The 27741-nt window shown below is 43.1% G+C and overlaps 1 protein-coding gene and 1 non-coding gene across 5 annotated transcripts in view; one reads left to right on the top strand and one right to left on the bottom strand.

Moving 5' to 3' along the window:
- Positions 1–5322: 5322 nt before the first annotated feature.
- TRNAE-CUC (transfer RNA glutamic acid (anticodon CUC)) lies at positions 5323–5394 on the bottom strand. Its single transcript has one exon. It is a non-coding gene; the product is annotated as a tRNA-Glu (tRNA).
- A 266-nt stretch (positions 5395–5660) lies between these two features.
- Positions 5661–27741, top strand: part of NCOA7 (nuclear receptor coactivator 7) — a 98793-nt gene continuing 76712 nt past the window's right edge. Inside the window, exons 1-2 of one of the 4 annotated variants that reach the window (XM_056342753.1) lie at positions 5661–6185; positions 7957–8140. The gene's annotated coding sequence lies outside the window, so the exon portion shown is untranslated. Of the gene's footprint in view, positions 6186–7956; positions 8141–12564; positions 12712–12818; positions 12910–22014; positions 22092–27741 lie in introns of those variants that run through there. The other 3 variants (XM_056342752.1, XM_056342754.1, XM_056342756.1) reach the window with 3 other exon arrangements.

The following is a 27741-nucleotide window of genomic DNA, read 5'->3' as shown; positions in this document are numbered from 1 at the left end:
CATTGTCAATATAGTTTACTAAAACGTGATTAATCAAAAGAGCACATGGGAAACAAAGCATGGAAAAGCAGAAGGTAATGATTGACTGTAGCCACAAGGCAGTAATAAAAGGGGTCTAGAAAGCAGATTTTCAGCATGCAAGTGAAAAAGTTCAGGCTTTTAAAAGGATCAGAGCTTTCATAATTCCATGATCAGAGCACTTCTTAATAAGACATGGCAATTGCTCCATAAAGGACTTTTTGGAAAATGATCCTTGGATAGTATTATCTAGATCTGTGTGTGGTAATTAAATTTGCATTGGACTTTCATTACCATCACCTTAAATAAAATGCCTTGGTTTGGACAAAATAATTTCTCTTTTAACATAATTAGGAGTAAAATTTCCAGCTGTAGTTCTGAAGGGACAGTTCGTCCTAGCAGGATTTGAAATGATGTTGTTCTGTTTTTCTAGTTTATCTTACTGTCCAGGAGTTGTTCCATATTGAATCTGTACCTAGGAAAGAGACTTATAGTTACATTTTAAGATAGCAATATTTTACAGTAAGGATCTTGGGGAGAGATGATAGGATAGGGAGGGGGAGGGAAAGTCTGGAGAATGGATTGTATGCCTGAAAGCATTTTTTTTTCCTTCCATCTCCAGCAGTTTAATAAACACTTAGCCTTGTTTGTGTCCTTTGACTGCCATGGTGACAACAGCACCAATGTCATAGCGCAGTGCTCCCATGTTTTATCAGCCTTATGACTCTGTGCAGAAGGGAATGAAAGCAGACCCTTCTTGTCTCCCCAGGATCCTGACTTGGGATACAGAAATTCTGGTTCCTCCCTTTGCCTTGGCACAGATTTTTTGCATGATCTTCAGTTCAAAATCTACAGGTGAAAAGCAGAGGTGCTGCTGGCCCCTGATGGGAGTGGCTGTGAGGATGAACACGTCCACGGCCACATGGTTCTTTGTCACCCTGGTAATGGCATATATTATCAGTGTGTAAATGCCACAGACAGACTGAGGTATTAAAGAATCCGAGTCATACTCCTGATAATCCTTTCTAACTTCTCTTTTAAAAATGCTAGATTAAGGCTTTTTAAAAGCTTGAAAAACTTTCATGTACAACCTCACACTCAAGGAAACATATTGCATATGATTTGGCTTAATAACAGCTTCATCTGTACATGAAGTTGGCTTTATCAGCAAATAAAAAGCCTTCATTACTCTACAGCTCGTTGGAATTAAACAGGCACAATGTTAATCTACGGAATTAAACGTGAAACCTTCAGAGCAGGGACCGTGCTGGGAGGCATGCGTGGGTGGTGGCAGGCATGGGACCGGGGTGCCACCTCGTGGCATGTTCAAACTATATTTTTCTAAATAAGCAGAGGCTCAGTGCCTTGTAGAGGACAGCAGGAAGTTGTGCTTGTTTATGTCCACAATAAAACAAAAAATAAGGGAATAAGCAGACACCAGAATGTCCTGTGAACAGAATAAATCTAATGACAGCATGACTTCAGATAGAAGTGAAATATACAAGCAAGTAGAATATCTGCCATTAGGAAAAAAACAAAAGCTTTTGCTTTCTAAAGAGTCTGTTGGTGTAAAAGTCATGCACAATTTTACATTCATTCACAGGCAAGATATTTCATATAAGATTGGAAAAAACTTAAGAAGTAGAGTCAATGTAGGGCTACAACTTAAAGGAGGTAGCCAGAAAGAAAAGTTAATGTCAGAGATAGAAGATCAAGTTTGGATGTGAAAGCTCCTGCTCCCAAATATTCCAACAAAGTATGAAAAGTAAGAGTTAACAGTTTTAACCAGAAACTCAGCTGCTGGTTTAAACTGGTCTATAGTTAAAGTATAAGTTTCTTCCTTACCTTCCTTCTTTCTATTGCGGTGCATTCCAACCAATCTCTGCTGTGAGATGGAAGGCAATTGGTCAAGCTTTTGAGGAAGAAAAATTAAAATAAAAATACTTGTGATCCAGTACCTCAGAATATATCACAGTTAGAAGCAAATTCAGCTACACTGCAAGAATGTGATGATGATGATAATAATATTGATCTTATATTTGTTTGAAATACCTTTGGTTTAGCCTGTGCAGCCAATGTGCCAGATTGCTTTTGTAATGTGCTTTTGATTGTACTGCCAGTCCTCTGCAAAATAGCCCACCTCTTCTGGGGCTTCAGCATGCTAGTGTTATCAGTTTCTTATTATTTAAAACAAAAATATCAACAAAGACATTAGGAAAGCTGCTTCTTCCACCTGTTAAAAACAAGTACCCTGTTCCTTCCCTCCCTCCCATTAATGTAAGGCCCAATAAACAGGGAGTCAGACACTGCCATAACTGTTTGACCCATGCTGAAGATGAATGCTGATCCTGGGGTCTTTTCACCCCAAACCAGGACACCTTTAACCACAGTGGGACCTGAAGTGGCAGGATGCCAGCAAGAGGACTTGTTCCCACTCCTTGCTGGGTGGGTATTTATCCTCTGCATGAGGGCATGTTTCAGGTCTGACATCAGACTGAAAAGGGATTGGGAAGGCCATTAAGCAGCCTCTTCAGAGACTATGCTTCCATGCCTAGCAAAATACCAACAACTGTGCTCTTTCTTTGTGTGCAAGAGCTATTCTGGTGGTTTTTTTCAGGTTTTTAAAATCTTACATGTGATTATCCTTTCTCAGACGACCCTAAAGCTGGAGTCACGATGCTAAAAGCATGCAAACATACTACTACAAAATGTGTTAAAAGAAAAGGAAATGCTTCTTTTGTTCCTATCCTGTAAATGCATACCTATGTTTTTTCTGGAAAACTACTCAACACCTGAAATTCACTTGTGCTGCTTCTAAAATGACCCATCATTTTCTGAGGTAGAAAACAGCAACTTCTTCCATCAACTTGGTAAGGCATTTCACTGAGGCCAAAGAGGGTGGAATCTGAGAGCCCTACACAGCTATCTTGATGCAGCTTATGAAAACTGGTAATTATAGGGAAAAGTCCAAGATGAAATAATAAAATGAGGACTTCCAGGATCTTAGGAGACCCACTAAGGTATTCCCTTTGCCCAGTCGCACCCCCTTGATGAGATGCTTGCCCATCCCACTCTTAACAATCTCCAGCCACAGGAATGTAATAATTCTTTAAGTTACATCCTTTGGTCCTTGTATTTAACTATTATTTGGCACCTTTTCTTAACATCTAAAGGGAAACCAACAGTCTTTTTGACTGTTTGCTTTCTGCCTTAAAGGAAAGGTAATCCCATCCCTCTGCACCGCCTTGAAGCTTCTTTGTCATAAAAAATATAGTGGAGGACCTTGGGATTTCTCATGAGACACTCCTATCTGCATTGGAGGGCAGCCCAGACTGCAGTACGCCTCTGGCACACCCTGGGAAAGGCAGCCAAAGACATTTCTTCCAGTGGTGCTTTCACATCGGGGCAAAGTACTCCTGCATAAAGCATGGCCTGCCAGTATTACAGAGTTATATGGGTGATGCAAGGGCCGTGACTTGCTCCTAGCAGCAGGGAGGACCCCTGTTAAAGCATAATCTGCCAGGTGTGCTAGCCCCTGTTTTGCCATCTAAGATACTATATTCATTTATTTTCAGTATTTCTTGTTTTACCTGCAGCAGAGTACTGGGTCTGGCTAGGATGGAGTTAATTTTCCCCATAGCAGCCATCATAGTGCTGTGCTTTGTATTCCTAGCTAGAAGGGTGTTGATAACACACTATGTTTTGGTTACTGCTGAGCAGTGCTCGCACAGCATCAAGGCTCTCTCTTCCAGTACTGCTGCCTCCAAGGCCAGTAGGCTGGGAAGAAGGGGGGAGAGTCTGGTAAGGGACACATCTGGGACAGCTGACACAAACTGACCAAAAGGGATATTCACTACCATATGACTGTCATGCTTACCAATAAAAGCTGAGAAGGGTGGGGGGAGGCATTAATTGTTAAGGCATTTGTCTTCCAAAGCAACTGCTATGTGTACTGGGGTCCTGTTTGCCAGAAAGTCAATGGGCATCACCTGCTCATGCAAAATAGAGATATTTTTTTTTTTTTGCTTTGCTCCCACACATGGCTTTTGCTTTCTTTCATTAAACTGCCTTTATCTGTCCTGCTGAGGGGGGCTGAGAGAGCAGCTGGGTGGGCACCTGGTGACCAGCCAAGGTCAGCCCACCACATGCAGGTACTGCTCCAACATGAAAAAAGAGGTCCTCCCACTGCCCCCTCTCTCACCCCAAAAATCATAGCCAGAGGTGGAAGGAGCAGGGCTACAGGTAAAGAAGAGCAGCTCTTGCCGGAGCCCTGGGCGCAAGTTTGGGTGTGCAGCTGACGTGCTCTGCTACAGGACAGGGCTGGGAGCTCCAGGAGGAGGAGGGGAGGCACCCACTGCTGCAGGACTGGAAGGGGCTTTAACCCATTCTTGTCACCTCTTTCCTCCACACCTGCTGGGACACCCACACCGTTTTTAGGAGCTGAGGTGTGGTGAGGGCTTCACTGCAGGAGGGAGCAAGACAGGTGCTAATGACACAGAGGTATTAAAACTCCCTTTGCCCTCCCCATTTATTTCTTTCCACCTCCCAAAGAATATTTGGGATCTCTCTCATCCCCCTGACCATATACACAACAACCCTGCATGGTAGGGGCTGTGCAAATACGCTGCAAAACAGTCTGTTTGGTCCTCAGGGGAGAAAGCGTCATGGAGAACAGCAGCCCCCCTCATGCTAGGGTGGAGATGAAGGGGATGACAGGGGACAAACCCTCCCCACCCTCTCTGCGGTAAACAACCCTGTCAGAAAGGCACGTGCACACCAGTGACAGCTAAGGGAGTCCCCACTGCCATGGCTCAAACATTCATGACAATACCAAATGACTGTTCATCTGTGAGGGTAAAGGTGTGGGAACACCCTTAGCCAGAAAAAAAACCAAAAGAAACTATGGTTATTTCTAAGTGCTGGCTGACAGCCTTGCCTGTGCCCCTCTCTCTAGGCAGACACTGCTCAGCAGCCCTCTGCTGACTTCCAGAAACCCTATGGGTGGGCATGGGGTGTCCATAGGCAGTTTTGTGAAGGGAAGACTTCCAGACAGGTGCTGCGCACGGGTCAGGGTGCTGAGACTTTGTACACAACCTTCACGCATGATGCCTCCAAACTGCCAAGCATATCTTAATTTTAGTTTTAACTCGCTGCTGCGCAGCTACGCCGAAGCCTCCGGCTCGCACAGCAGGCGGCTGGATGCTCCCTGAACTGTAAATGCAGAAGGACTAGGTCTGAAGGAACCCTAAAAAACATGAGAGTCTGCGAGGGTAGGGGTGGGGATAAGAACAAGAAAATTGAGCTTTCCCTGACCGGGAATCGAACCCGGGCCGCGGCGGTGAGAGCGCCGAATCCTAACCACTAGACCACCAGGGATGTGTTGATATAGAATGCATCTGCTTCGCTAAGAACTGAGTCCAATAACCACACCCGTTCCGTGCCGCACCACCCTGCTGGCTGGTCTTCTTTGTGCTCCCGCCTTCTGGGCAGTACCAAGTCCCGGAAGCATTGTGTGTAGGGAGGGACGTACCGTTCCACCCTACGGAAGGGGGCGGGCGGTGGGGTGGCGAGCAGAGGGGGCGCCTCTGGCGAGGCGGGTGACGGGCTCTCGTTGGAGGAGGCAGGGGGGATAGCAGGGGGAAGGCCGGGCGGGACAGGGCCTCAGGCCCTGCGGTCAGTCCGGCGGTACCGGAGCAGGAGCAAGTGTGCTCCGCACAGCGCGGCAGGCGAGGGCTGCGCGGCCCGGGCTAGAGGGTGGCTCGTTAGGAGGAAGGCTCCGGCGTGTGCGGCGACCGGGGCTCCCTCCTCCCGCAGCCCCAGGCCGCTGGGCTTGTGGCCGCCCCCGGCGGGAGCGGGGCTGAGCGAGGTTATTTTTAGCGCATTTCGTGTTGCCCGTTCACGCTGTGCCTCACAAGACGGTCTCCCTGCGGGATGTTGCTGTAGCGGCTCCCAGCAGGGCCTGTCAGCCAAGCGCTCCGCGCCGCAAAGACCGGCCGGCGGCTGCCGCGAGGGGCGGGACGCGCGCGCTGGTGGCGCTTCCCGCCGCGCGGTCCCGGCGGCCCCTCAGGCAGGCTGCGGCGGCAGCGACCGCAGCTGCGCCGGTTTTCGGTGTGGGGTCTGCAGGGGAGAGCCGATCGCCTCGAGTGGGAGCCTGTGGCTCCGCAGAGGTAAACGGGGTTGGCGGTTGGCTTGGCTTGCCTTGCGCAGCCAGGGCCTTCCCACGCGGCGGGGAGGGATCTGTGACTTGGCTGCTCTCGGTAAGGTTGCTGTGAGAGGGGTGAAGGCTCTGCCATCGATGCAGATGACATCTGCATAAGTGCTTTTTCTTCCGGTGTCTTGATTTCATTAGCAAAGTAGATCTGCAAGCTGTACTGGCAAAAGTAATTTTTCCTGTTTAAGCAATGTCCGTAATATAAGAGGGTTTGTTCTATGCAAGCAGATTTCTCTAGTTCTCAAACCCTCTGCCTCTGAAATGCACTATATGAGAAACCTTTTCCATGTTAAGATAGGTAAGCTTCAGACTGTATGCTTGCGGACTCTGCAAATACACAGTAGCTGATCTTTGAAAGCTTTAGAGTCCAAAAACAAACCTGGGGAGACCACTTTCCTCAGGGATGTACTCAGGAGGTTTGGTGTTTGATTTCTGCCTCACGAGAGTCCCTGTTCAGCCAGTGGTTTATTTCATCCCAAACCCTTCATGGCAGCAGGCTTGAACAAAATGTCTATCCTGATTACGATGGAGCTTGCTTTTGTCAAAATCGAGCAATTTTACTGGGCAGTGAGGTAGATAACTTAAAAAATGTGAAGTTACCATAAGGCCCTGCTAGATACAGTCTGTCTTATATACTGTAAGAACTGCATTTCACATGCATATATTAATAGCACCTTCTTTGGTAAGACCAAGGTATTTCAGGCCTTGAGGAGACAAAGCTGTGGAGCACTGGAGGCAGAACACAGCTCAGAATGAGACACCACCATGTCCTGAGGCCATTGCAAAGAGGGGGATGTGCTTATGTGAGAGAGGTCACCTGGTCCCAGAAGGTAGCTTTGCCCCTTGAAGAGAAAGGCAAAGTGGGACCTGGTTTCCTGCAACTCAGAACCTACCAGGAACACCAACCAAATATTAAGGTGGCTCTATACTGCAGAAACTGAACTACCTTTAAAGGAGTTTGCATGCTTCACTAGGTCCACAGTGTCATATTTAAAAGCATAGGCTTCTCCACCCTGGGGGCTTCTCAGGTGGGTTTTGAGGGGTACTGATTTCAGTGCTTCTGTGGCTGTGATGCTAGGAGCGCTTGAGACAGGTAGGTTATAACTAAGGTAGGTCCACCCACATCAGCTGCATTTGCAGTGTTGAAGATGTGTGTTACAGAAGGGTTGTTGCCATTGTTTGTTCTTAAAGTGCCTCCGTTGTGTGATACCTCAGAGGAAGGTGGGGTGCACCCCCTGATTCTTAAGCTGCCTGAGTGACAGAGATTAAATATTCTCTACAACAATTTCAGAAAAGTAGCTGAGCCTATGAAAGACAAGATCTCATGGCTGATGGCAGGGCAGGCAAATGTGTTTTGTCCATGCCTTAGGAAGCTGTTAGATGTAGAAACAAATAATTTTTGCTCTGTTATGCTTGACAATTATCAAGTTATTTTCAAGATGTGTAATATACTAAATTTTTATTGAGCAGTGAAAGGTTTGTTGATTACAGCTGTGAGAGTAATGAAAACTGTAATGTGTGTACTAGAGAAGTTTTACTGAAATAAATATTTTCCTGGATGTGATCTATGGTTGTGGGGGCAGGGGGCTGACCACTAGACCACCAGGAAAGTAGCATTGAGAGTCATATGAGGTATAGTTATTTTTAGAAAAAATCTTTCTTTTCTGTACAAGTCATGTGCACTGACAAAAGATTATGCCTCTTCTCTAACTTCCTATATCCAATAGAGAAATGCTTCAGTGAAACTGTCAGCAATTCAGCCTCCTGCCAGTGCAGAAGCAGCCAGTGCCTGTGCCTGCATCCCTTTCTATGCTAGCTGAAGAAGAATGGTCTTCCCAAAAGTGCCAGGGAAGGAATGTCAGAGGCTGATGTTTCTTTTCACTTAACGGAACAGTGTGTCAGTGAAACCAAGTGAGTAACATTCAACATTAGAGGTACTGTACCCCAGCTTTCACAGTTTGGTATGCAAAGCTGAATTTTGGAACCTGAAAAAAATCTGAGTGATTGCTTTAGATACAAGCTAAATTAAAGCATGCAATTAACTTGTCTGTTCCATATGAATATATTGCATATTATTATTACTTTAATTTGCCGTGTTAATTGATGTGTGATAGTAGGCTTACTGTGTAAAAATGAGTAAGAATAACATCAATATTGCTAATTTACTGAAAGTGTATTATTTAGGTATGTTTCTGCTATAAAATGGTAAGTAAAAATTGTCTTTAGTACTTGGGGTACATGCTTCAGCAGCAGTGAAAATCCTTGATTTGCACAGAAACTGTAAATAGTATTTATAAGCATGTGTAATGTGTACATTTATCGCTCTTCTCTTTCCTCAAATGTATATTTGATCTGGAAAATCTTGACATCAGCTTTTTTTGCTTTAAGTTAACCTGACTTAAAGCGTACATCATCCCAGTTTCAAGGGGTTGGAGAGGAGAGGGAAGGAAAAGATGATGCACAGTCTTTTGCTATTTTATGTTTAATTTCCATGCACGGTCAGAATGGTTACTCAACTGTTAGATTATAATGATTTTCTGGAGGAAAAAATACTATTTTATTTTATATTTCTTATATCTGTTTTCACCATAATACTGTTTTTATGTAAATAATCTAAGGAAAAAAATCTTGAAAGGCGTTGTCCAAATGTTACAGCAGTTCTGATACTCCTAGCTCCGACATCATGTTCCAAGCTGTAGGGTGACTTGCTCTCTCTTCTTGTAGTTTAAGTTAAATAGGGCTAGGGGGCAGCATGTGAGAATTTGCAGTGTCATGTCTTAATACTGTGCGCACTAGTCATTTAGTATTTACAGAAAATATTTTAAAGATCCTGAAGAAAAGTGGGGGAGTTACCAGCAATTATTTTTATAAATACTTTTACAATTTTTTGTATTGTTTTCCTTGTTCTTCCCCTGACACCGTATTTGATCCAGGAAAACCTGTGTCAGCTTTTTTTCTCTTAGCCGGTGTTGAAATGCACATGATTCTGGAGTTTGGGATAAGGTATGGTGGCGGGGAGTTTCATCTAGTGTCCACTGAGCTCAACCAGATACCATAGTTGAAACAAATACGACTTTTTTATCACCTGTCAATGTAACTCAGCAAATTCCTTTTCTTTTACAGTCTTTCTTCTGCAGAGCATTTTGGAAGCAGCTTTTGGTTTGCTCTACCAGACAGTAGAAATGGGTGCACAGAATCAGTTATTAGGGGAGAACTTCTTATAAAAGTTTCAAGCTGTGGTTTCTTTCTCTTTCATTTTTGTGAAACTTGTAGAAATTTTCAATACCTCTTTTTTAATTTTATTTTATTTTAATTTCATCAAATGATGAAATTAATTTTGAATTGAGTTATATCTAGACAATCAATTCAATTAGTGGGTTAGTTGGGGACACTCAGAAAAATCATCATTACATAAACTGAAGAAACCAGGCTAAAAATAGCAATGTATTGTTACAGAAGTCAACCCCTAGTGCATGGTAGGATCAAGCAGAGCCTCAATTATGAATAAAAGTCTGCCTGCGTGAAACCTATTTTGTGACTGCTTCACGGTGAATAATTGTAAGAGTAATTGGGGAAAACCAGGATGACTGCTAATCAAAAAAGAAAAGATTGGTGTCACCTTTATTTTTATATCTTTTAAAAACAGGACTGTTGCAGTATTCAAGCTCATCAGCGTAATTCTTTATGGCAGGTTGTATTTCTTAAATGAGCTGTAAGGTAACAGTTGCCAATGTTAAAAAAAATAATTGCATGAGCCACACATAGGCAATACAATATTTATTTCTGATATTAGTGTAAGCTGATCTGAGTGCGGGCCATGAACATACTATACCTGTGACAAGTTTTTTTTCTCTGTAATGTATGCAGCTCTATTAATATACACTGAAGTGTGTATTATGGAAGATCAAAACCCATTCAAACATTGTACTTAAGTATCCCAAGTTTGTTCTGTCTTCCATGTGTTACTATGCATGGGAGTTTTTCTGAGAAATCTTTTTCTAGGGTAAAAAGTCACAATTTGGAAGTGATTCAAACAGAAAACTTGCATTTTTATCTCCATCAAAATAGTGCAATCAGTGATAAAACAAATTTGCCCAATCCTGAAATGAGTCACTGACATGACTCATTTTTTCTATATTTTCCTAGGTAAAATATTTTCCTAGGTAAAGATATTCTAAGCATTGATAGCACAAAGACACAGTGAGTTAAACAGTGTTAGGTAATTTGTATTCAAATTAATTGCCATGGAATGTATTGCCACGGGAAAGAGAAAACCACTCAGACTGTCTTCTATCCTCTATGCTGTAGACATCAAAACTAAATTTTATTTCAGAGGTTTTATTTCAAGTGTGATGTGTGTGTATATCTATCTATCTATCTCACGTTCATCGTTGTAATGTCAGGCATGACCTCTTACTTCCAGACTGAGTAAAATAAAGTGATACAATTGCATCCCACTCGCACAGTGTCTTCTAATGACATGAAGTCTGTGGGCTGAGCTCCAGGCAGTAACCCAAAGTGTCATAACCACAGCTTGTATGATGCTTCTGTTCCAGTCCAAGCCTGCTTATTCTGCTGCTCTGACAGGAGTTTGAGTGATTTCTTCCTCATGCCAGTAGGCTAGAATATGTATTTCAAATGCTTGGGGCAATGTAAATACTGTAGAAACACATAGTTTCTTTGTCTGCTCTATGGAATCTGTGCATTGCCCTCATAGAGCTTTCTACACAATACAATAGAGGTGACTGTGCTTGGAATTAGATGGATGGTGAACTGGTACGTTAGGACAGATACACCTTTTTCTGGAACTCAAGTAAGGTGTTAGTCACTGTCATTGTTGTGCAGGTTCAGCTAAGAAATAAATAGGGTTTCCACCACTCTGATGAATAGGGCTGCATATCTTCTGCGATTTGGCAAAAGAAGTCAGGTAAATGGTACTATTTTAGGTCTACAGTTTTCTTCTTTTTTTTCCCCTGTTTTGTTATCTAAACAGTGCTGGAGCAGTAACTGAGAGCAGGGCATCGTTTTTCTGTGTTGTGCTAGAGAACCCTCGTGCCAGTGAGGTCTTTGAGATTTTAACCAATGTAACTTCGGGTTTGCCCATCTTTTGCCCGAGTAATAATACACATATAAGATGTCGTAGCTGCAGTATGCTTTCAAAACATATCCTCTAAGCAGGAGACTACATTTTAAAGAAAATCTGTGTCTTGTAAACTGTTTTGGGAAAAAAAAATCAGATGCAAACTTCAATTTTAGCTGGAAGTACTGCAGCAAATTCAGTGGAGAAGTCAAGGCAGTTACTGTCCCGCTACTGACACTGCATGGTAGAAAGCATATGCTACGAGTAGGGTGATGGTAGTGGTAGGGTGTGGCTGTGTGTCCATAGTGGAGTTGCATTTGGTCCTGAAAACAGCACATACGATTTTTAAATGGTCTTTAAGCAGCTGTTAGATTAAAATGTAAGCCTCTAACAAATACCTTTATTACTTAGTACTTGTCAGATTTATAACGTTATATTGACTAAAAAAAAATATAAATTATTCTTGAGACACCAGTGTACCACTTGCTATTTTATCTTGGCAGACTTTCTTAGCATCTGTTGTGTATATGTGTATGTATACACTTTGTGTTACTTGAAGTTTTTATTTATGTGGGTATCTACCTGTCTTCAGGCTTTTGTCTTGAAGAATGTGGCACTGAATGATGTTACGATACCTTTTAGGCCTTTCCCTAAGCTTTCCAGTCTTTTCAGAGCTGATCACTGACTGGAGGAGGGAATGGGAAGCTAGATCTTGTTTAGGCTAGCTGCCAACATCTAGAAGGGTTACCTGGAGTCACCTCAGGGAAGGGAATGGAGTTTCTGGTAACTGTAGTGGGTTTGGTTTTTTGGGGTTGGCTGAAGAAGCCTGCATGCTGGCACTGTGGAAGAAGCAGCAGATAAAGCTTCCAGGCGTTTGCCATAGATCTAAAGGCTTTGGTTAACCTCAGTTTCCCAAATCAGTGCTTTTCTTTTAGTACTTGCCCTTGAAAAAACGCCTCCCCGGCGGCCGGGCCCGGCACTTGGGCTTTATAAAGAAATACGCCGTACCGGGCCCTCCGCTGGGCCCGGAGACCGACCCCCTCCTCAGGCCAGGGCCTGCCGGCGCTGCGGCGGCCGGGTGCCGAGGCCCGTGGGGCGGCCTGGGGGAAGCGCGCCCGCCTCTCCCGCCCAGCGCCCCGGTGCGGGCCCGCTCCTGCAGCCGCCGGCCCCCAACCCGACGCGACCGCGACCCGCCGCGGCCAGGGCGGCAGGGCGGGGCCGAGCGGGAGGCGGGATCGGCGGGGCGGGGCCGCGGGCCGGGGTGGAGCGGCCTGGCTGTCGCGGCTCTGGCCGAGCGGGGAGCGCTGCAGCCGGCGCTCCCGCAGCGACTTGCTGCCGCCGTCCGGCAGCGGGGCCTGGGCGCCGCGCCGCGGGGCCGCCATGCCGCCCGCCCGCCCTGCAGGTGCGCGCCGCGGGGGAGGGCGCGTTGCTTTCCTGTTTACGCCGTGGCGAAGGAAGGCGGGGGGCGGGCGCGACTGCTCGGCCACGGCTTTGTTCCCGGGCGGGGACCGGGCGGGGAGCCGAGCGCCGGCGGGGCGGGGGCGCGGAGGAGCCGCTTGCCTGCGCGCTTGTTTGCAGGGGCAGCCCGGCGGCGCGGGAGGTGAGGGGCGGCCGCGCGCCTGATGCATTTCCGCCGGTGCGTGCGGGGCCGGGGGCGCGGGGCGGCCGCCGTGACCCGCCCGCGGTGACGGTGATCCGCCCGCCGCGCCGTGCCTGCGAGCCCCGGGTGCCGCCGCTGCGGCCGCCTGTAGCTAACCGGCACAGCTGCGTGGGTCGCTTTGCTGGCTTTCACGGCTTCAAGCCTCGTTTATTTCCTCCCTCCCCGGATCTTGGCTGATTTACTGGAATGTTCCAGGCTCTCTATATATTAATTTATAGTCTCAGGTTGTCATGATTATGAAGTGCTGCCGGGTGCCAGAGCTGTGTTAGTAACTGGGTTTTGTTTCCTTAATTCGTGCAGCGGCCTTTCCTCTCTGTATGTCATCATACAGTGCTTCAGAGTTGTTTTTTGGCTGGAGGGGTTTACCTGTGCAGGTGATGTGTGTACCGTACTGTGGGGCTAAAGGATGCAGTAACTGTTTGTCCTCTAGGTGATGAAATAAGATGATGAACACTTCAGCTTAGTAACAGGCTTTTACCATGTGTTTACTTTATATGCCACAATTACTGTTCTCCCATTAAGTAGTCATACATTGCTTGTATTAATGCATAATGATGGACTTTTAAGACTGGTAGCTGCCCATTAATCGATTATAGTTTGCCTCAAATGTTGTGACCCAGAGTAAGGGCTTGTGTTTGGATGACACTTAAAGTGCATATTGATGAATTTTCAGAGTATATTGTATCAGCAAGTGTTTACATAGCATGGGAATCATATTTTCATAATATTGTTCTTTGTGATGTGTATGCATACACACACAGAGTTCAGAAAATTAATGGAGAAGGCAATAGAAAATGCCAAGAAAAGTATGTGTGCATATATATACTCTATGAATGAAAATTACTTTATCAGAAGTCTATGTCTTTAAGGTAAGTCAGGGTTAAAAATATCTGAGTTCTAGTGCATTTCAGGCTGATATATTTCATCCGTTTACCAGGAAAATGCTCATAAATGTATACAGAATATTTTAAGGATCTAACCAGGATGTAATGTTGGTCCTGTGAAGAGCTGTATTGAAGCTGATGGGACTGCTTGTAGAAAAATCAGTCTGATTGTTTTCTCCCCACCCCCCCCCCCTTTTTTTTTTTTTTAATAATGGATCAAAATCTTGGGCTTGGAGTGAAAGTCTGTGCTTCAATTAAATTCAGTACCTTTTATCTTGTTCTGTATTTTGTTATGAAAAAAAAAACACTTCTAGAAAACCTGATTTGTCTTAAGTCAGTTGCGAGGCACAGTCTCTAAGTCTCGCGCCTTGCTGTTGCCCAGTGTCCTGTTCTCACTGCACCAGTGGTCAGGCCCCCATTTGGGTTCGTCATGTCAACTGCTGAAATGATAAGTGGTTCCCTTTGGAGTTGAAGTGACTTGGAATTGATTTAAGCATTCTTTGTCTTATATAGGAACACAGCTTTGTTGCTTTCTGTATCTGGGATTTTGAAAGAGAAGGGTAAAGTTGGCTGCGGATTGACTGTAGTAAATATTTGACTAGCTTATGGTCCTGACTTCAGTGGACAGTTTGCAAATCACTTACAGTGTTAGGGAATAAATCCCTCTATTCAAATAGAGGTGAATTCATTAGAGAGTGATTCGGGTTGGAGAATAACATTTCTTCAAAAAGGTTAACAACACTCTAAGAATCCTATAGATGGGTACTGCAGCTAGAGTGGCTTCCTGCAGTCACCCATACAAGTGAGTGTTTCAAAGGTGGGGAAATCAGTGTGAGCCTCTGCAGCGTGATCTAACACAAGAAATTGCTGCTCCAGGCAGCTGGAGATGTTTGCAAATTATAATTGTGATGGAAATGAAGAGTGAAGGGACTTGATTTTCCTTTCTTTCCAGCAGGCATTGAAGGAAAGCTGGAACATAACCAATGTCAAGAAAAATGGTATAACTCCCTGTCTGGCACCTGGTTTGTGCCCTCTGTGTCTTGGCAGGTGCCAGATGCAGCAGCAGACAGTCGTGGCCTTCAGCTCTACTGGCAAGGTGCATCTAGTATCATCACCCAACAAGCAGCAGACTGACAAATCTCTTCTTCCTTGTGATCAATAAGCCAAAAAGGTCTAAGTCTTTACAGGTGCAGCTCTTGTTTTAGTGAGGTATCTGCTCACTGGTGTAGTTATTGATGGTGGGGATGGCTTTTTGCCACAAAGTTAGTGGTTTCTCACTCCCTGCTGTGAGGGAGCTGGGCCTCGGGATCTGCACCCTCGTGGAGGAAAATGTACAAGTCATGCTGCTGCTGTTGCAAGTTTGTCCTGGGGCTTAAGATCACTTTCCCCAAAAGAGGAAACAATGCTGCAGTTGAGGAGTGGAGTCAGCATTAAGAGCGCTTACTTAGGTGGCCAACTTTGACCAGGAAGAAGAGCAGGGTAGGAGAAACAAGTTTTCATATTTTTTCTTATTTTTCTAAATCTGACTGGTTTCTGTATTCCTGTGTCATTTTTCCCTTGCCAGATTCATGAAATGGTGAGGCAGTGACGAAATTCACAGCAAGCTAGAGGGATTGTATTTCCCCCACAAACATAGTGTTTCAAATAGATATATTAAACACATACATGGGAGTGTTTTTTTCTTCCTCGCCTTTTCTTTGCAAACCCTTCTGATTGTAGGTGGAAAGTTATACTTCTTTGTTCTTGATCAAGATGTCAAGTGGGTATGAGCAGCTGTACCACTGCTGGAAGGTGTCTGTTATGAACTGTTTGTTCAGTTTAGGGGTGGGTAGTGCGCTGCAGCAGAGCAAGGCGCTGTGGGTGTGTATCTGCAGTCTCTCCTTGCTTGCCTGCAAGGGCAGGGTGCAGTCAGGCTTCGTGGGATCTGTTGGTACCTCCCAGTGGGTTGCAATGTAGAAGATAGTAACTAAAGTGCCAAGAAAGGTGAGTGACTCCAGGTGCAATGCTTTGCTCTTGCACTTGTGCTGCTCCCAGTCTCTGATGAGTCTTGGTGAAATAGTACCAGTACTTCAGCTTGGTACCATATAGCATCCTAGTGACATGCCTGTAGTTACTTGAGACTTAATTACTTGTCATGGATCCACAGTTTATCCTTTAGGAAGACTTCTGGCTTCAACTTGGAGGTCTCAATGGATAGAGTACTTATCATAATCTTAATAAGCATTTCTGATTGTTATTTATCTTGTTTTTAAGATGCGAGCTGTGCTTTCCATTGCGTGTTTCAGACTCCATCTGTTGTCATGCTATGGCCTTGTCAGCTAGATGAAGCTGTTCCCTGCTCTCAGTTATTCTGTACCCTGTAGTACTCATGTTGTAATGAAGCATTAGGCCTCCTCTTTGATATGCTACGTGTCGATCCCACTGAGGTGCCATTTTTTTTTTCTTTTGTAGCCTTTGTTATGGCTACTATGTGTGTTTTACAGGGTGGGTTTTTTTTAAACATCCCATTTGAAATGCAGGCTGTATGATTACCAATCATATTAAGATACAGTAATATCAACCTGGTTAACAGGAACAGAAAACATCCAAGTTGATCAGGGAAGTTATACCTGATTATACAGGCAACATTTGCATTTACCTTTTGGTTACAGTGTTAAATTAGGATTTGTTTATGTTTAATTCTGTGTTCACTTAGCAGGACTTAAAAGCCTTTTATTAATAGTGACTAATTTGTAGGAAGGAAAATTTCTTACAGTAGTCTCACTCATTAGTGGCTGACTTTGGGATCTTCCCATAGTGTTTCTGTAGATACCTGAGAGCCATTTCCCCAAAATCTAAGACTCCCCAAGCAGAAAAGAGCTGTCCTAGTGTACCAGTTAGAGGAAATCACAGCTTTGTTTTACAGAAGTTCACAGTGAGAGCTACTGCTTCCTTGAACTCAGCCTTATCTGAAGAAAAGGTGATTTATTCCCTGACTCATTTTTCAAGTAAATTTAACCTTTTCTAACAGTGATTTCTCTATCTGCCACTACTCCTGTCTGTTTTTTTCTGCTTTCTCTCCCACATACCATCTGTCTTATTTCTGGTTTCTTTTCTTTTGAAATACTCTAAGCTAATGCAGCACATAGAAAAGAAGTATGGATATTTATAAACCATCACTGCCACCTTGTTCTGAGGGGAAGAGGTATGGATAGCTTCCTGCCAAGTCAGTTGATGCTGGGATTGCAGAAACCAATTGGGATCTGCCTACTTGGATTACTTGGAGGGGATGCTACAAGGAACAACTCAGTATGGTCAGTGGTTCAGCAGTATTTGCATGCTGTGTCAGTAGTCATTGTGCATGAGTAACATAGTAGGCAGCTGTAGTTAACTGTCTTGTGGTCAAGTAATGCCCCAGTCTGGTGGCAAGGGCTTTATTTTACTGTCGCCTTAAGTGGCAGCATTTCTGTATGCTTTGTAAGTAGCTGTACTGATGCCAAAGACCTGGACACTTCTGATAAAGCTGGGTATAATACTGTATGCAGGTTTTGGTAGCTGTTACAAACTCAGCAAATGTTTGTAGGCCATAGAGTGGCTTGAGTTTTTCCTTCATACTTCTCACTTTGTCACAAAGGCTCAGATAATTCAGAGAAGCATTGAAGAGTAGAATAATTTTACACATTATTTGTATGAGATTTAGCATATATATTAAAAAGAAATTCTTCACTTGTGACATATAAGCAATGTTTGACTGTTTGTACTTGCTTTTTTTTCCATCCTGGTTGCTGATCAAACCTTCTGCAGTGACGCTGCTGCAGACTGAAAGGTTAAAGGTAGGAGCAGTGATAACCCATGATGTAAAATTCAGGCAGTTGCGTTTGTCCCAGCTCTAAATGCTTCTGAAACGCAGGTGCTGTGTGGTAGATGTGTGGTGTGAGTGGTAACATCCTGGTGAGAATGGGTGGAGAACTGAGGAGATAAAACTTTGACTGTTACTTTGTTACAGAACGCTGTGCTGAAGCTGCCCAGGTATGTGGTGAAAGATTGACTTTGCCTGCTTGTAAGCGAGTCACTTGTGCAGATATGGCCCAAATGATTAACAGCTATGCAACAGCTGATGAACATGAAAGTCCCCTTGCCACCCAGATATGTGAGGTCAAGTAGCAAACAGCCTGAGTAGTCATCAGAGCATTAGGAGACTAATTGAGAACCACAGAGGAATGAGACCGGTGGCTTTCTGCCAGTGCAGTAAGTTGTGCTCCAGTCCTTGTGCTTAGGTATCAGCTGAAGAAATTTCATTTGATTGACAAGTAATTTGTTTTTTGGGTGGATTTTTTGGTGGTGTTGTTGTTGGGTTTTTTTAGCGTATGATGCTGAGCTGTGTTCATTAGGTGGGCCTTGCTGTTAGGGGTGAGTAGATGGTGGGAGGTGGTTTTCATTATCACATCACTGTACAGAGGCTAGGCAAGAACTTCCAGTGACATCTACATTTGTGTCCTGCTACAGCCATGCGTACAGGATGGAAAGTAAAACCTTCTGTGTTGGGCTAGTGCTGTTGTGGTTGATCATTGGGGCACATTTGTTTCCTTACCTGCAGGAATTCTGGATTCTTTAAAATTGAGATCTGCTGCTAGCTGATCAATCAGTGGATGAATTGTTAAGTGGGTTATTTGTTTTGAAAATTGGATTTCCCTTTGTGATGCATAATTTCTGTTAGTACAAGTAACACATTGGTTGTCATGAAAAGAGCTGGAGATTAGGTTTTTTTCTCTTGCTCTGTTGACACTGTGCACTTAACCCTATTGTGTGAGTATTAAGTTTGTGTTTTGTCAACTAGTTGTGTCCTTTCCTGAGCCTTGCTCTGGTAGTTCCCAGTCCCAGGCTGAGCCTGGCAGGTTTTATGAGTGGAGGACTAGAAACTACTCTTGAGACCATAATGGTTCAGCAAGTACAAGAAATCCAGGATCTTCTACAGGGAGGGTGGGAAGAGCAAGTAATGTGAGCCCCAGGAAACAACCAGACCTTAAGCAGTGGTGTGTGTTGGAGAGTTCTGGGCTCCGTGGTTGGCGAGCTGTGGAAAAAACACTGTGCCCAGGAGGGTGGTTCCTAGCCTTTCTGCTCAACCTGGAGCGCGCTTCCAATTAAGCTTGTGAGAAGAGCAAGGAAGGCACATTCCCTTCCTTGTTTTCCTCCTGGGAAGGAAATGTGGACCCGAACCTGGCAGAGCAGGGACATGCTCTTGCAGAATGGAGCCCTACTCCACTAGGGGCGAGCCACAACTGAACAGTGCTGTGGGCAGTCTGTGCAAGTGCCAGCAGAAAGCAAAAGGAAAGCTGGTGGAGCTAAGGGGCTGCCTGTAGCATCAAACCTGATTTTAAGTTGATTCTGAGGAAAAGTGTATTTCTTTGTACATGGTAACTGTAACATATTCATTTTGTCATGTAGACCAGCATAGGATTTAAGATGTAAGGGCTTCAAGTTACAAAATATTTTTTTTGGCAAAAATATTGTCATCCCTCAGTACATGGTAACAAGCCTTTGAAAGTCTGTCTTATGGCTGTGGTTTTTTTGGGTTTTGGTGAGGTTTTTTTTTAGTATCAAGAAAGTTTGTAAACAATCAAACTTTCTTGGATGTCACTGAAATCAGGACTTCACCTTCAGTCCTGACCGCAGTTTTCAGCTCTTAACTGCTTTACAGTCAGCATTATATTGCACTTAAAAGGCTTTACCCGGTACTGTAATTTGTAACTGTTGTTTAAGTTTGTATTTCTTCTTCATCCCATGTACGATTTGTGTGAGTTCTGTGATGAAAGAGCTGTGGATAGTTATTACTGAAAGGCTCTAGGATGACAGGATACTGTGTTACAAATTGGAATTTACTTTATGTGGCCTTGAAACATCTCTTTCTTCCTGCTTCTCTTCACTTTTGTTTTTTGCCTTTTACTTCACCAAGTCCAGCAAGCAGATAGCTCAGAAAAGCAGTTTTGACCTGTGGAAATGAGTGCCAGGTCTTACGTACTTATTAGGTTAGCCCAGCTATGTGTTTGAGAATGGAAGTGTGCATTTTTGCCCTAGGTCTTGCAATAGTTATTGTTGAGAATATGAATCTAGCTCTGGGGTAATGCACTTCCCACAGGTTATGTGTCAGTCCATTTTAACTACAAATCACTAATGCACCTAGACACGGGTAAGTGTAAGCTGCTTTTCCTATCCTTTTTTAAAGGTGTAAGTCTCAACACAGCTTGGACAGGTTTTCAGAGCAACTGTGAAAAAGTGTGGATTGCTGTCTGCAACTGAATTTTAAGTTTTAACACCAAAACTCAAATCACTACAGCCTATCACAAAAAGAGACTGTAACATGGACCAAAAAAGTCAACCAAAACTTGTTAATGCATTGTTTTGGCTGGCTTGAACTTGAGGAAGGGCAAGCAATTACTTTGATGTAGCTAAGACAAGGTTTTGTTTGAAACATATTGGTCAGTCTGAAACACTTGCCATTACCAGCTATTTCAGGCATAATTTGTGGTGAATGGAAAGTTTGCAGCTTTTTATCTTTGGGCCCCAATTGTGCAAATGTGCAGAACTGGTAGGAGTACTGCATAACTCATGTGAGTAGTCTGTCTGAATGCGCTTGGTACATGAGTAGAGAGTTCAGTGATGTTCCAGTACCTGGTGATGTGGCAGAGATGGCATTCCATGAAAATGTGGCACTGGGGGACTTGAAGCTATTTGTAAAATTAGGTCAAATGTTGTGATGTTTCTTTTTGATGAGGGGGAGGAAAAAAAAATCTAGATTCAGAAATGCTGAACTATGTTGATACTGTCAATATATTATGTTTTGAGTTTTAGTTTCAAAATCAGCTTGTTTTGTTCAACAAGAGCACCTTGGTTCAATAATAATGTTTAAAGCACTTGAGTAATCTGAAAATAAAATATATACTGTTGTTACTTCACCAGAAAATTTCTACATTTCTGTATTTTATGCAACAGTACTTAACCTTAATTCAAGTGTATTTTTAATTTTTTTTTGAAAAAAATAAGACCTGAACCATCTCACTGACTGAACACATCCAGAGTGAGCAAATAAAGTCCAGATTAGATACACTGAGGAAAGGGTAGCATATAGCTGTTTTGTATGAATGGTTCTGTTGTCCTGTCTTTTCTACATGCATAGAAATAGATCGCTAACTATTTACCTGACTAATTTTGAGCAGACACTTAGTTGTGCACACACTTCTGTGTTCTGTTAGAACAAGGAAAAGTTGAGAAAACTTATTTTTCTATTTCCGGAAAGAAGCAAGCAGCTATTCAGAGAGACTCTAATTAGGTAGGCAAATGTAACTGTGCTATGGTATATAGCAAGGGGAATTCAGTTTGCGAGGAGAGTTTTTGCTTTGTATATAGTGCAGGATGACTCGCACTACAAGGCTAGGAACTGTGGGTAGTGTTGTACAGGAATTTGTAGATGGAGGAAGGAAAAATTGTAAGATAAAGGTTTTAAGGATGTTTCAGAAAAGCAAGAGAACTAAATCATTCTCAGTTACACTATATCTGAAGGAATTTTTCAAGGAGGAAGGAAATAATTAGAAACATTGCTGCTTTTATAATGGGCTTCAGACTATGCAGTGGGTAGAGGGTACGATTTACTGTCCATTGCTGTAATTTTAATGCACCTAACGCTGCTAGCATCTGAGCACCTGTAAAGCTGCACATGCTGGTGTAATACAAGGTCAGACTCAACAGACTGTAATGCAATAAACATTGCAGGTTAAGGAGTTGAAAAATAAACAACAAAGGTTTCCAGTGTTACATTTTTGCATTACAAATGTGCAGGATTTTCTGTTAAGATTAAACTGTTCAATACATTGCTTAATGTACAGTGTATGCAATGTGAAGTTAAAGTTGCTATGGAAACCTGGCATTTTGGTTCTTTTAACAGTGTTTCAGATAGGAGAAATTTGCATTGCGTTACTGTGAGACTCCTTCCTACCCCCACTCCTCAGCTCCTTTGCTTCTCAGTTGGGAGGTGGGTGACAGAAAAAGCCATGGCCTGGAATTTGCATGAGTCAGGGTCAATTGAAAAAAAGAGATGCTGAGTGGAAACTTAAAAATTATAATTTTACTTTCAAGTTGCTCATGTGCCTTGAGTTTGTTTGTGAAGTGAGGAAGTACTTAAATGTTAATCTTTCACAGTGTAGTGGCAGTGGGCTGTTGAGGGTCATTTTCTAAAAACTTGAAAAGGATGGGTACTTTGTAAAGGTAAGTTTTCAGTAATTTTCACAGCATGATTATGAATATTGTTGGAAATGTACTTGACCTAAAAAAACAGTGACCACTTCTAATACTTATTAGATATCTAAATATTAGATTGATGGGTTTATTCATATTTTAACATTTGTTGCCTGTCCCTGTTCTGTAAAGTGTTGAGATCATGTTAATAAACTTTCATTGAGTACAATGGCAATGTTTACAAATATAGACTGAACTTTATGCTTAAACATTTTGGGACATAAACTAATTGTAAGTAGAAGGTGATCTATGGTGCCTGTGATTTATGGTATGGTTATTTGTGCCAAGCATCAAGTGGCATCTTTGTGGTTTAAGCGACTCTTCAAACACCTGCCTCTTTCTGCTCTACCTCTGCTGTATTTACCGTTGGTGTAAATGCCTTTATTGGGTTGGTAAGAAAAGAGCTGAGAAGCGAGAAAGCAAATTTTCTGTGAAGCGGAGAATGTGCATTTGTCTTCCATAGTCTTTCCCATCTCACGAATGCTGCCATAGGCCTCAGCAGCACTCATCTTTTGAAGTGTGATGTTGCCGAGGCCTACCCGGCGAAGTTGCTGCTGAAGGAGTTATGTCGACGGTTATCTGCCCAAGCTTTCTGCCGCAGGTCTGCCTTCTGTGGCAGAAGTATGGGTATGCTTGTAGTTCAGCTGTGTGCCGCAAAGCTTGCTGAAGTGGGTGTGAGCTAGCATGGCAGGATATAAACTGAACTGCAGATACAGAGCTGCCTCTGCTGACTGCTGCGGGTAATCTGTGTGGTAATTTTGCTGGCGGAGTGGTAGCAAGCAGCTGAAGTAGCTGAGAGGGAGGAAGGCGAAGGGCAGTAATACTTTGAACTGGCAGCTACTTGCTGCATGGATGTATTTTAACTGCCTGAGAGAGGTGACTGAAAGCCTAATGTATTTGGCTTGGCACTTCAGCTGGCCAAGGTCCACTTGATCACCAAAGGATGTTTGTTGTGCATCTGTCTACAGTGGTGCTGCTGTTCCACCAGTGCAAATCCCTCTCAAGCCCTGTGTAAGCTAATTTATAGAAGTAACTGATGTATGGCCAGACCTGGGATATGCGACACTGGATTCAGTGGCCCTTAACAGCGTTCTGTGTATGGTGGGTCATAGGACGGTTCTTCTGGTTGCTCACCTAGCATGAAGGTTACCAGGCAGTGGGCTGCTGGGGTTTTTTGCTACCTGACTTGCTCTTCTAACACATTGCTGCATAGGAGTAGTTAGGGTGGAGTGGCTTTCTGTTTGCTGCTTCTGTTCCTTTGCTTGGTTTAGAGAGGCCAATCTTAGGAGGACTTGGTCATGTCCCTTAAAAACCTGGTAGAGAACCCCTAACTCATTGACTCTGGGAGCACTGTGGTTATCTGTATTCATATGTTTTGACCTTGCTGATGGTCAGGCTTTCTTTGAAATGTTTCTAAACAGATCAGATGATGAAACTAGAAGTTGTTATAAGCAAGGAACATGCTTGTGTCAACTGCCAAATCAGCAAGGTAGTACTGAGGGGGTTCTTTAAACGCTGGTTGATGTGTAGAATGTTCATCAAGTTTTATTTTTTAGAAAACTACAAGTACTTGGTGTTTTGGTTGAACGCTGCTAAACATATACATAGAAGTCCTTTGTGTGTATGCCTGCATGCTCCAGGGAGAGGCAAGAGAACAGTGGCATTGGTCTTACCCTCTCTGCATATGGTAGACTGCATCCTCCTCTTGTTCTGTGGTGGTGGAGCTATGATGCTGTACATCCATTTAGGATCTGACTCAGAAGTGCAGTAAACTGTAATAGAAATGCCTTAGCATGTGGCATAAGCACAGGCTTGATTTCATTCAGCAGGTGTCCCAGGAAAGAAAGGCACAAAGGGTAAGCCATTTGCCTTGCAGTTACAAGATCTGTGGGTTTGTAATAACTTTACAGAATGACCGCAGGGTCCTTCCGGATCTCAGTCTCTCACCTGTAAAGTGAAAGCAACGTTCTTGAAAAGGAATGTTTGAAAGGCTTAACTTTTATTTTAAAAGTAGCTAAAATTTACTGGAATCTCAATTAGCTGGAACCAGCACCCTGCAAATTCTTGGGATTTCCTATGGTTTATAGATGTTGAGGTTTTCTATATTACAGTGGCTATGAAATGCATTCTGTTTATCCAAATGCTAATGTTTTTCTGTTGCCTTGTACCTTTTGTTAGAATATTCGGTAGCCAGAGACCAGTTTATTCTGTCAACAGTTCATGAAGATGCAGGATTTGGCATTTTAAATCCACATACTGCGTGTACTTGTACAATGTGAGTGTGAAAGGCTGTGGGGTTTAGAAGGCTTGGGCTTGATGCTTAATTGAACCAGAGTGGGTTGAAACAGGGGATACAAGAGAATGAAGGTGTTAATTATTTTAAAACTTCTGCAACAGCGTTCTTGTTGACTTTAAATCAGGCCACTTGGTTTTAATTTTTAAACAGCACTGCACTTCTGCATTTGGTATGGCATAGCACACTACCTGTTAGTAGTTTACCCTGTGTTTTGTAACCGGTTTCTGTCTGGCAACTGCAAGCAAGTTACACAGTAAAATACATTGTTCCTTATGGAAAATGCATCTGGTGATGTTCAGCTGCCAAGGAGGGAAGACTAATTTCTTTTTTGACAACCATCAGTGGTGATGTGGAATTTCTGGTAGGTCTTTTGCTTCCATATATTCTGTCTGAAAGGTGACGGCCAGAGTTAGTGGGTGAAAGTCTCTTCTGAAGCAAGGTAGGAAGAATTCACCTGGGGAGTGCGTTGGAGCTGAATCAAGTTTTGTTAATGTTCTGTTTCTGAATCAGAAATGTTTCTGAACACTGGTTCTTATTTATCTTATTTGAACTTTATTGCAGATCCAGTTGGTGAGGTAAGGGTGATCTAAGCTTAGCCTGTTCTTACTGCATTAGTAGGGAATGAAAATGTTTAGACTGTTACTACACTTCTCTCTATAGTGGGATAATAACCTCCTAAATATTGCACCTAGTTCCTCAAGAGCAAGGGTGTTTGTTTCCTTTGCCTATCTTACGTCAAGATCTTAGCTTCACTGACCTTGAGAGTCCACAGGGTGCAATAGCCACATCAAATCTCTCTCTTTCTCTCCTTTTTGAGATAGAGAAATTGTGATACTGTTCTGTGTTTAATCTGAACAAAAAGTCCAGAAATCACTTCTGCATACAAATTTATTTTCGGTCTCTTGATTTTTGCATTTTAATTATTTGGGGATTTTAAGAGCACACTCTTGTTACAAGAAACATGATAGGCTTAATACTTTAAAGGTCAGTGGAGTTGTGTGCATAAATATGGGTTATTCACCTAAGCAAGGGTTGAGTCATCAGCTTCAACTTCACCAAGGTGAGAAGCTCTCCTAGATTAGTTTAGCACTCTTCAGTTATGTATAATGGACTGCAACTTATTTATAGAACTTATTAATGTTTTAGAAATAACATTATGCTTTATATGGTAACTATAACGTAACTATATAATTTTATTAAAATAATTCCATATTTATCTTAAGGTAGCTTTAGAATAAACAACTTCTTGTCCATAGTACTGGATCTAACAATGTAATTAGTCTGTGCTATGTTTTATTGGCTATGGTAGTGCTTTCCTGAAAGCTTCCAATCTCATTTTGAGCTAGGTCATTCTGCCTGAAGACTAAAAAAGTTGTAGCTTACTCTCCTCTTCACTGGCTGTGCATTTCTGTTAGCTTTCATTTTGAGATGCTGTAGCATTTATTCTGAAACTTTTGTCTTTATTATTACACCAAATGAAATACGCTAGCAGAATAGAAAACTAGTAAAACTCAACCTGGTTAGTCCAGTCAGTGAAGTGTTAATGAAATACTGGAAAGTTTAGCATTTCTCATTGGGTGCTAATGTGCTTTCACCTTGCTGTTTTTAAAAATGGGATGGATGTTGAAATGAATGCTAGAGTTGATATTAAGGCTTTGGCTTGTGAAGCTTAATTGTAAGCTTTTATATGACCCAGTAGCAAATCATAATTAGCCTCCTCTTCCATGTTAATCTGCTTCTGTTGCCTTATGCTTAAAGGTGTTGTGAGTGACCCTATACTGCAACCTTGCTGGTGTGCCCTGGAAACTGCTTTGGGCTTACCAGAGGCACAGAGAGCAACCCCCAAGGGTTCATTTGCAGATCTAGTACACTGAAAATGCTTCTCCTCTAGTGGTGATTTGTTCTACAGCTTTTATTCTGCCAGCTTGGTAGACATTTTTAATATTGCTCTTGAAGTACTACATACATATCTTTCCTTTTTTTGGTCTTAATATTGACTTGATGTAATCCTTGTCATCTTTCAGGGCACATTTTTTTAGGGGTTAGAATTGGCATATATACCCAGAAGACCTGTTAGTTTTAAGAAGACACTCTGCTGCAGAGTTGCAGATCTAAGCAGAATTGTTACTAATGCTTCAGGTTTGAAAGTGACTGGTGACAACATTTGAATATTCATATTACAGCAGGTGATGGTAAGGAAGCATACAGTGGTACGCGCAGATGTGTGCAGTCTTTTTCTGTACCTCTGCTCCTGAGACTAAAATAGAGAAACAAAGATAAAAAACTAATGTTTGGGATACTGGACCAGTGAGATGGGTAGCAGGTGAGAGCTACATGGTGCATCTGGGCAGCATCCTGTTCCCTCAATGAAGTGGGCTCTCCATGTTACATCCTTGACATGACCGTGTCCTCTTGGTTGTCTCACTGGGTGTCTTCTGCCTTAATCTGCTCTGTCATCCTAACCGGAAAATTTGTGCTTAGGCCTCTCACCTTCCCTGCACATTTTTCACAGTATGATCACTGCCACCATTGCTTGCCTTGTGAGGCCCATGCTAAGGTACAGGATACTACCCTTGACTTGGTTTCTGTAATGTCAATTCATTGCTTTTTTACATATTTGCTGAAGGAGCCGAGAGCATCATTTAAATGTAGCTCCTCAGAGGAGTTAGGCTTTTTATTTCCTTTAGTGGATCTGAGCGTTAGTTTCTGTGCATGTACCTGCACAGCCAAATACAGCTGAGACTGTGCTATTGGTCTCCAAATTTAAACCAAAACTGGCTTCTTGTCAAAGTGTTCTTCTCCCTTGATCTCATTGCTGTTGGTTATTGAGGCTGGTTGGATTAAAGCTGGTGGGGAGGATACCTGCACATACTGCTCTTAAGCTCTCATTTGAGCACATGGAGGTACTTTATGTAGTTCAGTTCCCCATTTGCAAAGTAGGGAATTACAGCATTTTCCTACCTTGTGAAAGATCAAGAGATACTGATTACAGGGTTGTGGAAATATATCTAGAGAGTTGCACATTCTTGAACGTTTTTGGGTTTTTTCTCTGTATGTCTTTCCAGGACTTGCAGTGGGCACAGATGGCCAAAGACAAGATATCAAGTCCACTCAATGTTCTAAAAATAATCAGATACTTCATTGCTTTCTGTATTGCTAGTGCTGTTGGATGTCCTGTTGTTCATGTGCACGGTTTTGGAAAGTAATGCTCACAACTAGAGGATTGATCATTGATGCTTCAGAGCCAGCAAACAGGATTTCTTGGTGCTTACCCCTGAGCACAGCAAGCAAGTCCTTTTGTTGTCTCATTAAAACGTAAACTAC

The sequence above is a fragment of the Falco biarmicus genome, chromosome 6, assembly GCF_023638135.1.
Source record: "Falco biarmicus isolate bFalBia1 chromosome 6, bFalBia1.pri, whole genome shotgun sequence".
Taxonomy (NCBI): Eukaryota; Metazoa; Chordata; class Aves; order Falconiformes; family Falconidae; genus Falco; species Falco biarmicus.
The sequence above is the reverse complement of the archived record's forward strand: the minus strand, read 5'-3'. Positions and strand labels throughout refer to the sequence as shown.